Here is a 12,218-nt window from a genome sequence, read left to right as displayed (position 1 = left end):
ACGGAAGTTGCTATCCATCAAGTGACCCGTTTGCTCGTTTGCCCCCTTATTTCATAAAAAAAGGTGATTTTAGTGGGTAAGCCCGGCGCTCTTACCGGCAGTCACACATACCCCCGGGGTGCTTCAGCTTTATTGCAATGCTACTTACAGATCATACACTTTTTAATTTCGTACAATATCTAGCGTTGCATAACACAGTGCAAGTACGTAGCACTGCAAGAACACGTAGCTGACGTAGCACGTTAGTAAAGACATATTAATATATCTCAATTATGAATAGCGTGAAAGAAAAACTAATATAAATGTTGCTTTTAATCATTTCAATTTGGAAAAAATTTTTGTTCTAGAAATATTATCGAGAACAAATTGAGCTAGAAGCAATTTAATAAAATAGCTGATTGCTTTGGTACTGAAATTGTTGTTTTCGCAACTTCTGTATCCTGTTCAAATAATGTTTCCCAGTTAGTAAAAGGTGCGAAAAGTTTTATTAAATGCCAACATGTTAAAAAATAATTGCTATTCTGAACATTTCCATTTTTATTTGATTTTCGAAATTGAAACATGTTACATTCAGTTTTGTAAAATATGAAACGTATCATAACTGTTCTGTTATTTTTCAATCACAGTTAAAAAAATTCCGTAACGTGAATATATTTTTTTTTAGTTCGGGTTGTATTGTTGACCTGACCATGTAAATTTTAATAGGGCTGTGCTGTGCAACTCTGTTAAAATAAACATGATCTTTTAAATTATACTTGCCTTCATCTTCAATTATACTATCTATTAAAAATAGCATCAAAATCCATTGCGTTGTTTTCAAAATCAAAAAATTGAAATCACTAAAATCAAAAAATTGAAATCAAAAAACAAAAACATTTCCGAACGTCGATACTAAGGTGCCTACCACCGGTTCGGGAACTAACCCGGCGAGAACAACCGGCGTAAGAAACTCGCACGGGGCCATCTTTTACTAAAAAGATGGAAAATTACAATTTGAAAACATATATAGTGCACCAAGGCTTTAATTTAAAGATCTTAGCATATTATAATATTATATTATAGGGACAAACAGCAGCGTTCTTTAATATAATATTATACGTCCACAACATTGCGAAGAATTTATGGTTCAATAAATTCTTCCAGAAAAAAGTACCCTATGTCTTTTCCCGGGACTGAAAGTGTCTACATACGCAGCAAAATCGGTTTCAAGCGGTTTGGGCGTGAAGAGGCAACAGCCAGACAGACACACTTTCGATATTTTGTAACATTAATATGGATTATTGGTCTGGGTTAACCTTTAAAGGCTACACCGGTGTTTTTACACCCGGGTCACTAAACCTTTCGGCTGTATTTTTTTGACGCTCAAACTGATTGCTCCGTGGTACCGTGTATTCTTCTAATAGCTATGTCCTCACTATGCGCTTTCGTCTTCAACTTTCGTCATCTTCTTTCATTCGACTTTCGTTTTGGCGCATTCAATAATTGAATGCGTCAACGATCGCAACACCAACTGTCATTTTTAATAACAAAGCGAAAGTTTTGGATACGGTCAGAGGGCATGCGTCGCGGGCATGCCTCACGTTCGCTGTTGACTGCGCTATAACGCTTGCCCTTGACGAACAGAAAAAGGCACAGTGTGGACAAAGCATAGGTAAGTAGCCCCCGAATATAGGAAAGACACTGATTAGCGAACGCTGCAGGTCTCTCTCTACGCAGGTTATAGGCCGGGTGTTTTTACACCTCTTGTAGTTTAATAATACATTTTTTTTTATAAAATAAGGGGGCAAACGACCCGTTTGGCTACAAAACAACCACCGTCGCCCATAGACACTCGCATCATTAGAAGAGCTGCACGTGCTTTGCCGGCCTTTGAGGGAATACGCTCTCTTCTTGAAGGTTTGCAGGTCGGGGGTATTGGTCGGGAAATACTGCTGGTGACAGTTCATTCCAGAGTTCATACATTGTAGCCTTTAAGAGAACCGTCCCAAGTATTTTTCCTAAAGCAATAAAGTCTAAGGAAACAGCCGGAAACAGCTTGTCCACTGGCACTCATTTTTCATACTGATAACTCCATTGGTCACTCCATTCGTATATTTAGAAAGGCGTTACCGCTTCGTCACGTAGGAAATTATCGCTTAAGCAATATAAACTTTATCACCACTTGATAAAGGCTGAATTGGCCTGGGTGGCTTTTAATACGATATGTCTACGGAAATTGCTTTGACGATATCTCCAAAAAGGTTATGTGCTAATTACTTTTTTCACAAATTGGTTGTTTATGTCTTTATTTAAGTACTTACGGTTAAAAAGTTTTTAAATAATATTATTATAGTACGATGTATGGTCAAACCGCATACTCAAGAAAACTAGAGATCACCCAATGGTCGAAATTCGACCTTAAATTTAATTATAAGTTTCAATGCTATTAATATTCTATTATCAAAATATTGACTTTTTTCTTTTTCTTTTAAAGTATTGACTATTTCAGATTTAATAAAAAAAAAACAATCTTTTTTTAATTTGACAACAGACTTCAACCATAAATAAAAGAGTATATTTCGTGTGTATAGGCCTGTCATTCAAAATATCGTAGTGTGCACATTGTAGTGTGTGTAATGTTTTATTTATTAAAATAAGGTATGATAAAAGCATAATTTTAAAACAATATTGGCTCGATGCACTCCTTCTCCATAATATTATAAAATATTTAAACTGTGCGAAATTTCATGCACCTACGTTTCCGCATTTTTCGTCAATAGGAGTCCAAAGTTTTTCTCTCACGTAATAATATAATAATTCGCCATCATGACTCAAAAGATTAATATGTAAAAAAATACTAATGTTATGTCAAAATGTCCCTAAACAATTTGGTATTGGGTCCAAGTGACTACGCTTCTTGCCTCGACGAGACACTATAATAAGTACTTATAATACTCTTATATTTATTAGTATCTTATTAATGTTATTTTTTATTAAATTCTAAGAACCTTTTTTGTGACTCATATTTTAAATTCATTACAAGTTAGAACATTAATTTATGATGTAAAAGGAAAGTACGAGTAAATCCTTATAGTAAAAGCTCTTAATTTACCAACAGATTGTAAATATTAATTACAATCTGTTTAAATTGTTTTAATTACTAAATAAGTATCAAAGTAATTAATACTTATCTCTGAATGAGCCACAAATTAAGGAATGGCTTTAGGGTTCCTCAAGCATATATACGTGGGAGAGTCATGCTTTGGCACGAATGGGCGGGCTCGACCGGAGTAATACCACGTTCTCACAGAAAACCGGCGTGAAACGGCGCTAGCGCTGTGTTTCGCCGAGTGAGTGAGTTTACCGGAGGCCCAATCCCCTATCCTATTCCCTTCCCTATCCTCCCCTATTCCCTTCCCTTCTCTACCCTTCTGCAGCTCTTCTGATGCTGCGAGTGTCCATGGGCGACGGAAGTTGCTTTCCATCAGGTGACCCGTTTGCTCGTTTGCCCCCTTATTTCATAAAAAAAAACCTGTTGCTTCGCTGTCAATATTGTCTGACTATCACATGTTCGTTTGTCAGTTTGTCTTTCTGTTCGTATGACCGTCTGTGTATTCAATCTGTTATCTGTCGTCTGTCGGCCTACGGGATGTAAGTTGTAACTCATGAACCTTAATTGCTAGAGCGTAAATTTCATAATACAGAATAATAATCAAAAATACATTATTACAAATCACATTTTTATGCGAGGCTATACTTCAATTAGATTATGAAATACCCACTAGTTTAATTATGTTTGTTTTTAAAAACATAACCTGCCAATTTTATTGCAGAAAAAAGTGAAAATTACTGTAATGTTGTCCTTTACAGTTCAGTCGATACCTCCCGATCCCGAGAAAACCATTATCAAGTCACCGTTTTTGTAAACATGGTATCAAATTCGGGTTAACAATATATACGACAAAAAAAGAATTTAAAAAATCTGACCACAAACAGCAAAGTAAACATTAACTCCTCCTTTTTTGGAAGTTGGTTAAAAAAAGTGTCTAAGATGTTGACCAGGGATGTAAGGTATCACCAATCACCATGCCAAATTTCATTGAAATCGGTCCAGCGGATTAGCCTGTACAAACAGACAAACAGACAGAGAAACAAAAATTTCAAAAACAGTTAAAATATTGTGTTCTACTACTCTTCTAACATGCCTCTGACTCGTTTTTTCAAGTTTAATTTCAATGTAAAAAAATTTTACGTCTACGATTTTATTATATAAATATAGGAAATATAGATAAATATAGATAATTTGTATAAGCACGTCGGCGTCATTGAGTGATATAATATTATAATTTCTTATAAGAGACCCACAGGTAAATAATTTACTTAATAATAAAGAGATATCTAGAATAATCTTTAGAAAAAAAAAATCCCATAAACAACCTAATATTCGTATACAGCAACTCATTAATTAAAACGTTGTTAATTTCTCAAGTATAATATCGATCTCGTTTTTCATAACTTATAATTAGTGAGCTTACCTCCTGAGGAGTCTCTTAGGAGCGCCCTGAAATTCCACTTCCCTTCAAATCGAAACACCTTTAACAGTAAGTACACTGCACTTCAAGTCCTGGCCACTAACACAAAAAAAATGCTGGATTTAAAAAATGGAACGTTTTGACTCGAAATTAAAAATTTACGTGAGGAGCGAAGTGCGCGGTGACGTGCACTCTCGACGCGAGCGAACTTCAACTGAAGCACTGAAGGCGGCCGGGCGAAGCGCGAAGCGGACCATAGAGTATAATAACTTCAGCGTATTCTAATTTCAAAATTAATTCTTTTAAAAAATATATAAGAATTCATAGCAATAGGGTCCCATTTTTACCCTTTGGATACGGAATCCTAATAATCAGCCAAGTGCGAGTCGGACTCGCTCACGAAGGGTTCGGTACCATTATAGAGCAAAAATGGGCCAAAAATTATGTTTTTTATATGGAAGTCCCCCTTAATTTTTTATTTTATTTTAATGTTATTATTACTAATTAAAGTACACATAATATAATTAAAGCCTTTCTGAAAATTTCAGTGCGGCCTACATGTTGCCATTATTGATAACGAGCAAAAAAAGACAAAAAATCACGTTTGTTGTAAATGGGAGCCCCCCTCAGATATTTATTTTATTTTGTTTTTAGTATTTGTGGTTAATGGAGCAACAGATATACACAATCTGTGAAAATTTCAGAAGTCTAGCTACATAAGCGGTTCTTGAGATACAGCCTGGAGACGGACAGACGGACAGACAAAGAAGTCTTAGTAACAAGGCCCTGTTTTTACCCTTTGGGTACGGAACCTTAAAAAGTGAAGGTATGATTTCAGTAAAACACTTGTTTTCTGGATTTGTTTCGCAATTACAAGGTTTTAATTATTTTAGGAAGGTAGTTTTAGAATTCTTCCTACTCCTCCTATTTTCTTCTGGTTAATTTCGTTGCGGGTCCCGAGACAGCTTTAGCATGTCCCTCGGGCTCCCTGAGATCATATCAAAGGGTTTTCGTGGTTGGATACCGCTGTCGATCCTGGCGACACAGGAGATACAGTGATGGGAATGTGTGGTGGGCCAAAGCCTGTTTAAAAAAAAAAGGTAGTTTTAGATTACAACAATTAATCTCATACTTTTAGGTATGAAATTTTGTAGGAACCGTAAGTTCTCGGCTTCTGAGCTTTAGCATGAGTTTATTAATAAAATAGCGCTTTGAATTACCCGACGTCATCTTAAAGGTACGCGAACATTGTGACGGGGGGCAGCGGAGCGAACCGCATTTTTCTTACAAGTTTTATAAGCGACCGAGCGTCCATGGCCTAGTGGGAAGACCGTTGGTTAGCACTCGAGAGGGTGCAGGTTCGATCCCGGATGGAGTTCATTTCAAGTACATTATACGGACGATCGCACGGTGAAGGAAAACATCGTGTGGAAACCTGCACATGGTTGCTCCCAGACGTATTGACCTGCTCATTCCTCTGGACTAGGCCGACTTTGTTGTGAGAATGCCGTATGTACTTGAGCAACCATACTGGCGCATTTTCATTAGTCGTTAACTCGTACGGTATACAGCATACGGGGAGTTTCTGCAGCCGAGATAACAACTAATGGCGCATTTTCATTGATCGTGGCATGCGTTCCAGAACCCAAAACGCACCCTGCATGCCCTATCGACCAATGAAAATGCGCTATAAGGAGTACGGACATTCAAAATCTTATCCCAGGCGCTACAGTATTTGAAGAGTGGTTACTCCGCTCTCAAAATACTGTGTAATCCACAATGGATCAAAGGCCTTGTTTTTTTTTGTCATAGAACTTGTATAACAAATGCGGCCCTCCCCGCTGCGCCCCGTCACAATATGCGCGAAGCCTAATGGATCAACAAGGGGTTGAAATTTGAATAGATTTTTCGTCATAAAACCTCAAAAATCAGCCAAACGCTTTTAATAATGAATAACGCATTTCTTCACAGTTTGCATGTATTAATTTGGATGTCTTCACGGCTTATGTAGGCTATTAGCGTTTAATCAGTGTAATCATCAAGGATTATCTCCCGCCCTCATCACCTTTGACATTCAAAGAACTAATCACGACTCGTTACTTAATCTAAGACGAAGTTTCCTCAAGGGTCCTCCAGTTTGTACAGTACTCTACTCACGTTGCGATTGCAAGTCAAACAATCTATTTATTAATTAAATGCAAGTGTAGGTAAATTATATTTATTCAACCAGGCAGGTTCCACTTACAAAGTGAAATCAAGTAAGCGGACGAGTGCAAAACACAGTAAGGTGACGCCGCATTAAGGAAGGAGAAATGGAAAGGGCGTAAGTTTTTTGTCGCGAAATTTAAAAAGCTATGGGCAAATCATAGTGTATATTGAACTAATCTATGTACAAATTTTGGAAGCTTAAATCACTCTCCTCTGTTTGCAAAATTAGAATCCCTGTTTTTATAGAGGTATTTTTGATTAATTATTCTGTGTTATAAAAGTTGACCAATCGTGTTATGCTATGGGTAATTCAAATATAAAGACCTGATGAATACTGACAATGAACTTTAATTTCTTAGCTTTAGTCATTGTTGAGAGAAATCGATATCGCTGCAGCCAAATTATCAAGGCGTCGCTTGATAATTTGGCGCTTAAATCCTTAATTCTCGTAAGTAGTTTACTTGGGACTTCAGAGTTTTGGAGCAATTAATATTCATTTTAGGTGGGTCTATTGTTTACAAGAATGTTTTACTGTGTGAACGTATCAATCTATCTTGCGACAGATATTGTAAAAATTGTATGTATTGCACATTACATTATCATGCGAAGTAAAAGACTATAATTATTATCACAAGATACATTATCATCCTGCCGAGTTCAATGCAATTAAGATGTAAGTATAATAATACGTAGAGAATAGCCAGAATTGGAATTTCGAATATTGAGCTTCTTTTTAGCAACATTTTTGAAATAGCTCTCAGAGCTTGTGCGCCAAGTATAGTGGTACTACGAATAAAATTAAAAAGTAGGATTTAGATACCTCTCTGTCTTAATTTATTAGACATTAGAGACATATATTTTATGTCAATTGTGAGCTATTCCTAACTCTAGTAGGGCAAAACCAGAGATAGATCAAATATTGGGAACGGCCGTAAGTGCGCTGCGGGCTGCGGCTATATAGCTTCAGTTGACTGTGACTTGCATTGCGTTGCGTTGCGGTGTCAACTCTAGTATGTAGTACTTATACCTCAGTGGCTGAAAGAGTTCAGTTTCTTTTTTATGGATGATTTACCACTGTCTTAGATATAGCAGATATTACACAACTCATTTTTTTTTAAATCTTAAACGATGTCATTTCTTTTACATTATGTCTATGAATACAAGACTTCCAAACACGGTACTTATATATACAAACATAGTAGTGTTTTAAAGTCTTAAAACAGTCTTTGAGTAAGTTAGTCTTGTTAGATAGTTTAAATTGAGTTTAACGTAGATGTTTATATTCAAATTCCAAGGACGTGGCCTAAGATAACAATTACTCAAGATGACTGAATTAACATAATTGAATAAGGGGAAACAAGATGTTTTACTTGATATATTGTTTTGTGTCTCTATCACACTCAAAGTGTTGCAATGAGATGGCAAAAGGCTATTTTTTTCTTTGATGGCTCTGTATTAGTCATGATGTGAAAATAAATTGAGTAAAGTTTATTTCTGGCTATGCTTATTTTTAGAGCTGATCTACTACTCCGTGGATTTCTCTGATAAGACCTCTGTGGATCAGTGGTTGAGCGGGTAGCGCCCAGCCGCGAGTCCGTCGGAACGAAAGTTTTCAATATTGCTGGGTCATGGGTGTGTACTGTGTAGCCTGTAGGTATATGTCTATCTGTCTGTCTGTCTATTAAAAAGACTGAATGCAATTTGACTTTGACTTTTTGTTTGCTTTCCAGTGAATAGTGCGCTTGGAAGCCGACTTCCACGATAAAACATTGGGTACGCTAAACGCCCTTTTGATTTTACGCACCGCGGACGTTTTGTGCGGTTCAGAGTGTAGACGTCGTGATGTCCTCTAAATTTCACGTTAAAAAGTTATCGTCGACGGAAAATCGTCTTCATATAATATTTCCATACATTTTACTTCCCTACGTTATCGTTTTACCGCGGACGTCCACGATATTACCGCCACGTCCAAAAAATATAAAAACGCACATTGTCTGAAAAAGGAAATGAATGTAAAAAAATTACGGTAAAGTCGAGAAGTGTAAAAATTTAAATGCGTTACCCTCTTGACCCGCTTAAGTCGTCTTGAAAGTCGGTAATTATTGAACATATTGATTTCGTCTAATAATTTATCGGGCGGTGGTGACTTTATAATATGGGTTAGACAAGTTTTTTAGTCCTACATGCGATTAATAGGATGAAACTTTAAAATCTTTAACCCTAGAGTACTAATATAAAATTTCCACCGCTTAACACTAATGATCGCCTGGGAGGCTACTTTGGTAATAAAACTTGTTTATTATATTATTTATTTAGTACATTTTTACAGATACACCAAAAATTAAAAGGCCAACCCCTTACTTTTTAAAAGCTAAAACCCAAATCCTTCTTTAAAATTAGCATTAGTCTTAAAATTAGACTTAAAACTTAGGCTTACCATTAGTTTTTCTTGTAGGTTTTTTAAATGTCTTGTAGAATAAAAAATTCTCTTAAAGTTTTACTTTTTTGGTATTAATATTACTGTTTAATATACATACTTTATAAAATACAATATTTAACTTTTAGTAACATAATACTTTTGTCTACACACTAATTTGAAGTTAGCCTTTAAATTTTTACTATTTGGAGATCAATCGATCGATCTGAACTGGTGAACCTGACGAATTACTTGTTACTTTGATGTGGTACTGTTACGGTTCGAGGGTCAAAATTATCTACTACTTTATTTTGTAGGTCTTCTTTCAGCCAGAATGGAACAGAAGAAGGATCTGCTGCGCTATGGTCATGGTCATACAGATCGACTCCAGGTGGTCCTTAGTTTCGATGTCCGAATTCCCGTTCAGTAAATATCGGTGATTTGGTGTTCATTAAGAATTATTTAAAAATAAAATAAGCATTTAGTAGATCAAAACATGCTACAAGCTGTAAAAATCGCAAAACAAAACATGTTCTGAACGAAAAAAACTTACGGTTAATACTAATGATTGCCTCCCAGGCGATCAAGTAGCTTATATTTTGAAAACGGAGAGTCTGCGCTGGACCCTGTTTCGTCTCAAGCTCGTCTCGCAGCAAGATGTATGCGGAGTTGGCGCGAAAGCACAATTTGACTCGCGACCGTGTTTTTGAAATAATTGAAAAAAACTGACCGCACGCGGCCTGCCAGGCGATGATTATAGTCTAAATAACAATTACTATTTCTAGGGTTAAGGGACTATTTACAATAAAACAAGCAATGTGACGTGTCTCAACTGGACTTACAATGGCGTTTTTATTATATTTAAATTTTTTTAGTAATTAAAGTAGAGTTTAGGATAGCCCATTTGAAAATCTCTCGTAATTGTCGTTAGTCAAATTGACCCAGGGTCTTTTTTTATGAAATAAGGGGGCAAATGAGCAAACGGGTCACCTGATGGAAAGCAACTTCCGTCGCCCATGGACACATTCAACATCATAAGAGCTGCAGGTGCGTTGCCGGCCTTTTAAGAGGGAATAGGATTACAGGGTAGAGGTCAGGAAGGGAATAGGGAAGGGTAGGGAAGGGAAGGGTAGGGAATTGGGCCCCCGGTAAACTCACTCACTCGGCGAGAAACAGCGCAAGCGCTGTTTTACACCGGTTTTTCCACACCGGACTAAAAACTTGTCTTTCTGTGAGCCCGTGGTATTTCTCTGCTCAAGCCGGCCCATTCGTACCGAAGCATGGCTCTACCACGTAAAGTAACTATTTTGTAATCTGTGCCTAAAGTCCACTTGCACAGATCTGAGTTAAAGTTATTCCTATGTTTAATATCATGTCATCCCTTAACCGTTTATGAAAGGAGTAAAACGATATATATTTTAACCCTGGTTTACTTTGACAAACAGTTCTACGAAGGTGGCTCTAAGTTTGTTTACTAATTTTTAGCCATAGAGGGAAAAAATGGTATGCACTCAGCACTACTGACTACAGGAAGGGCTATGATAAAATTTGCTGCGCTTTTACCTGGACTCAAGTGAGTAAATATTTTACTTTACAGCTAGCATTTGCCCGCGTTAAATGTTTTCTAATTTATTTCGTTACAAAAATAGTAATTGTTATTTAGACTATAATAAATAAAATCTCAAGAAATTCAAAAACAATCGGGCGTGATCTACAATCAGTCTTCTACTTCCTCATTCAGAGTTAACTACTACAGTTGGCTCGGGTCAATATGTCCCGGCGTCATTGTCACCGGGTTAAATTTTCGTCTGTTTGTGTGTATTGTCCGGGCTAAACTCAAAAAGTGCATGGATTTACTTAAAATTTTGCATAAATGTATTATCATTGTATTATAGAACATAAATTATGCTACATAATTTTATCGCGCATAATGCAATATAATATTTTAAAAGAGCCTTCTTCACAAAATGATGATCTTAAGCATTTTGTGTGGTTAAGTAAAAGCTTCATTCTGTATGTTACGCGGCTTACATTATAACATCAAAATAAAAGAACCCATTAGACATGCGTCGCAAAATATCTTGAAAACATTAAGCTCAGTTCTTTTAGAAACAGCACGGTTTGTTAACTTTGTTATGTTAACTGTAGGCTGTAACATGAAGAAGTCATAATTCTTTACGGTGCGTAAACATCTTCTTTGCAAAGAGTTTACTGTAAAAGTAGCAGCATCGAGAGAAATGAATTTTGTAGCAGAGAAAAACAGAATAAAGTTTATACACTATAGTCAGCGTAGAATCTAAATCTAGACCGACATTAGGGCATTGATAAGCCTGCATTACCTACGTGTTATGAGCCCTGAGGGTCTAGGTATGAACGTGGGTCAGATTATGAGGGTAGAAAGCTATTAGGTACGTTTGTCTTTATGGGCCGCGCTACACCGGAATGGCAGCGGCGAGGCGAGCACTTTCAGTGTCATATGATTTTAAACTTTATCTTCATTATTATAATACATTTATCGCTTGAGAAGTTTACGGCCGCCCGTGACCGCTCGTGGCCGCTGGCGGCCGCGATTTCTGAAGCGATACTATGTATTACAATAATTAAGGTAAAGTTTCAAATCATATGACACTAAAAGTGCTCGCCTCGCCGCTGCCATTCCGGTGTGGCGCGGCCCTAAAAAATTCATTTAGGTAAACAATAAAGCTAAATAAAGACTAACGTCGTAAGTATGATGTTTCAACATATTTTAGTTCTATGGTCCATACCACGAAGAAAGTCACAAAACTTTTTCCGTTTTCATTAATAATAATGTTATAGATGAGAAAGTGTATCTATATATATATATATATATATATATATATATATATATATATATATATATATATATATATATATATATATATATATATATATATATATATATATACATATATATATATATATATATATATATATATATATATATATATATATATATATATATATATATATATATATATATAATATATAAAAGTCAAAGGTGACTGACTGACATGGTGATCTATCAACGCACAGCCTAAACGACTGGACCGGTTGGGCTGAAA

At 36.2% G+C, this 12,218-nt stretch overlaps 1 protein-coding gene across 2 annotated transcripts in view; it reads right to left on the bottom strand.

Moving 5' to 3' along the window:
• Window positions 1-4,720, bottom strand: part of LOC121733053 (fibronectin type III domain-containing protein 5) — a 171,328-nt gene extending 166,608 nt beyond the window's left edge. For both annotated transcript variants that reach the window (XM_042123152.1, XM_042123153.1), the window contains exon 1: window positions 4,515-4,720. The gene's annotated coding sequence lies outside the window, so the exon portion shown is untranslated. The remainder of the gene's footprint in view (window positions 1-4,514) is intronic.
• Window positions 4,721-12,218: the final 7,498 nt, after the last annotated feature.

Source organism: Aricia agestis, chromosome 13 (genome assembly GCF_905147365.1).
Source record: "Aricia agestis chromosome 13, ilAriAges1.1, whole genome shotgun sequence".
Classification (NCBI taxonomy): Eukaryota; Metazoa; Arthropoda; class Insecta; order Lepidoptera; family Lycaenidae; genus Aricia; species Aricia agestis.
The sequence above is the reverse complement of the archived record's forward strand: the minus strand, read 5'-3'. Positions and strand labels throughout refer to the sequence as shown.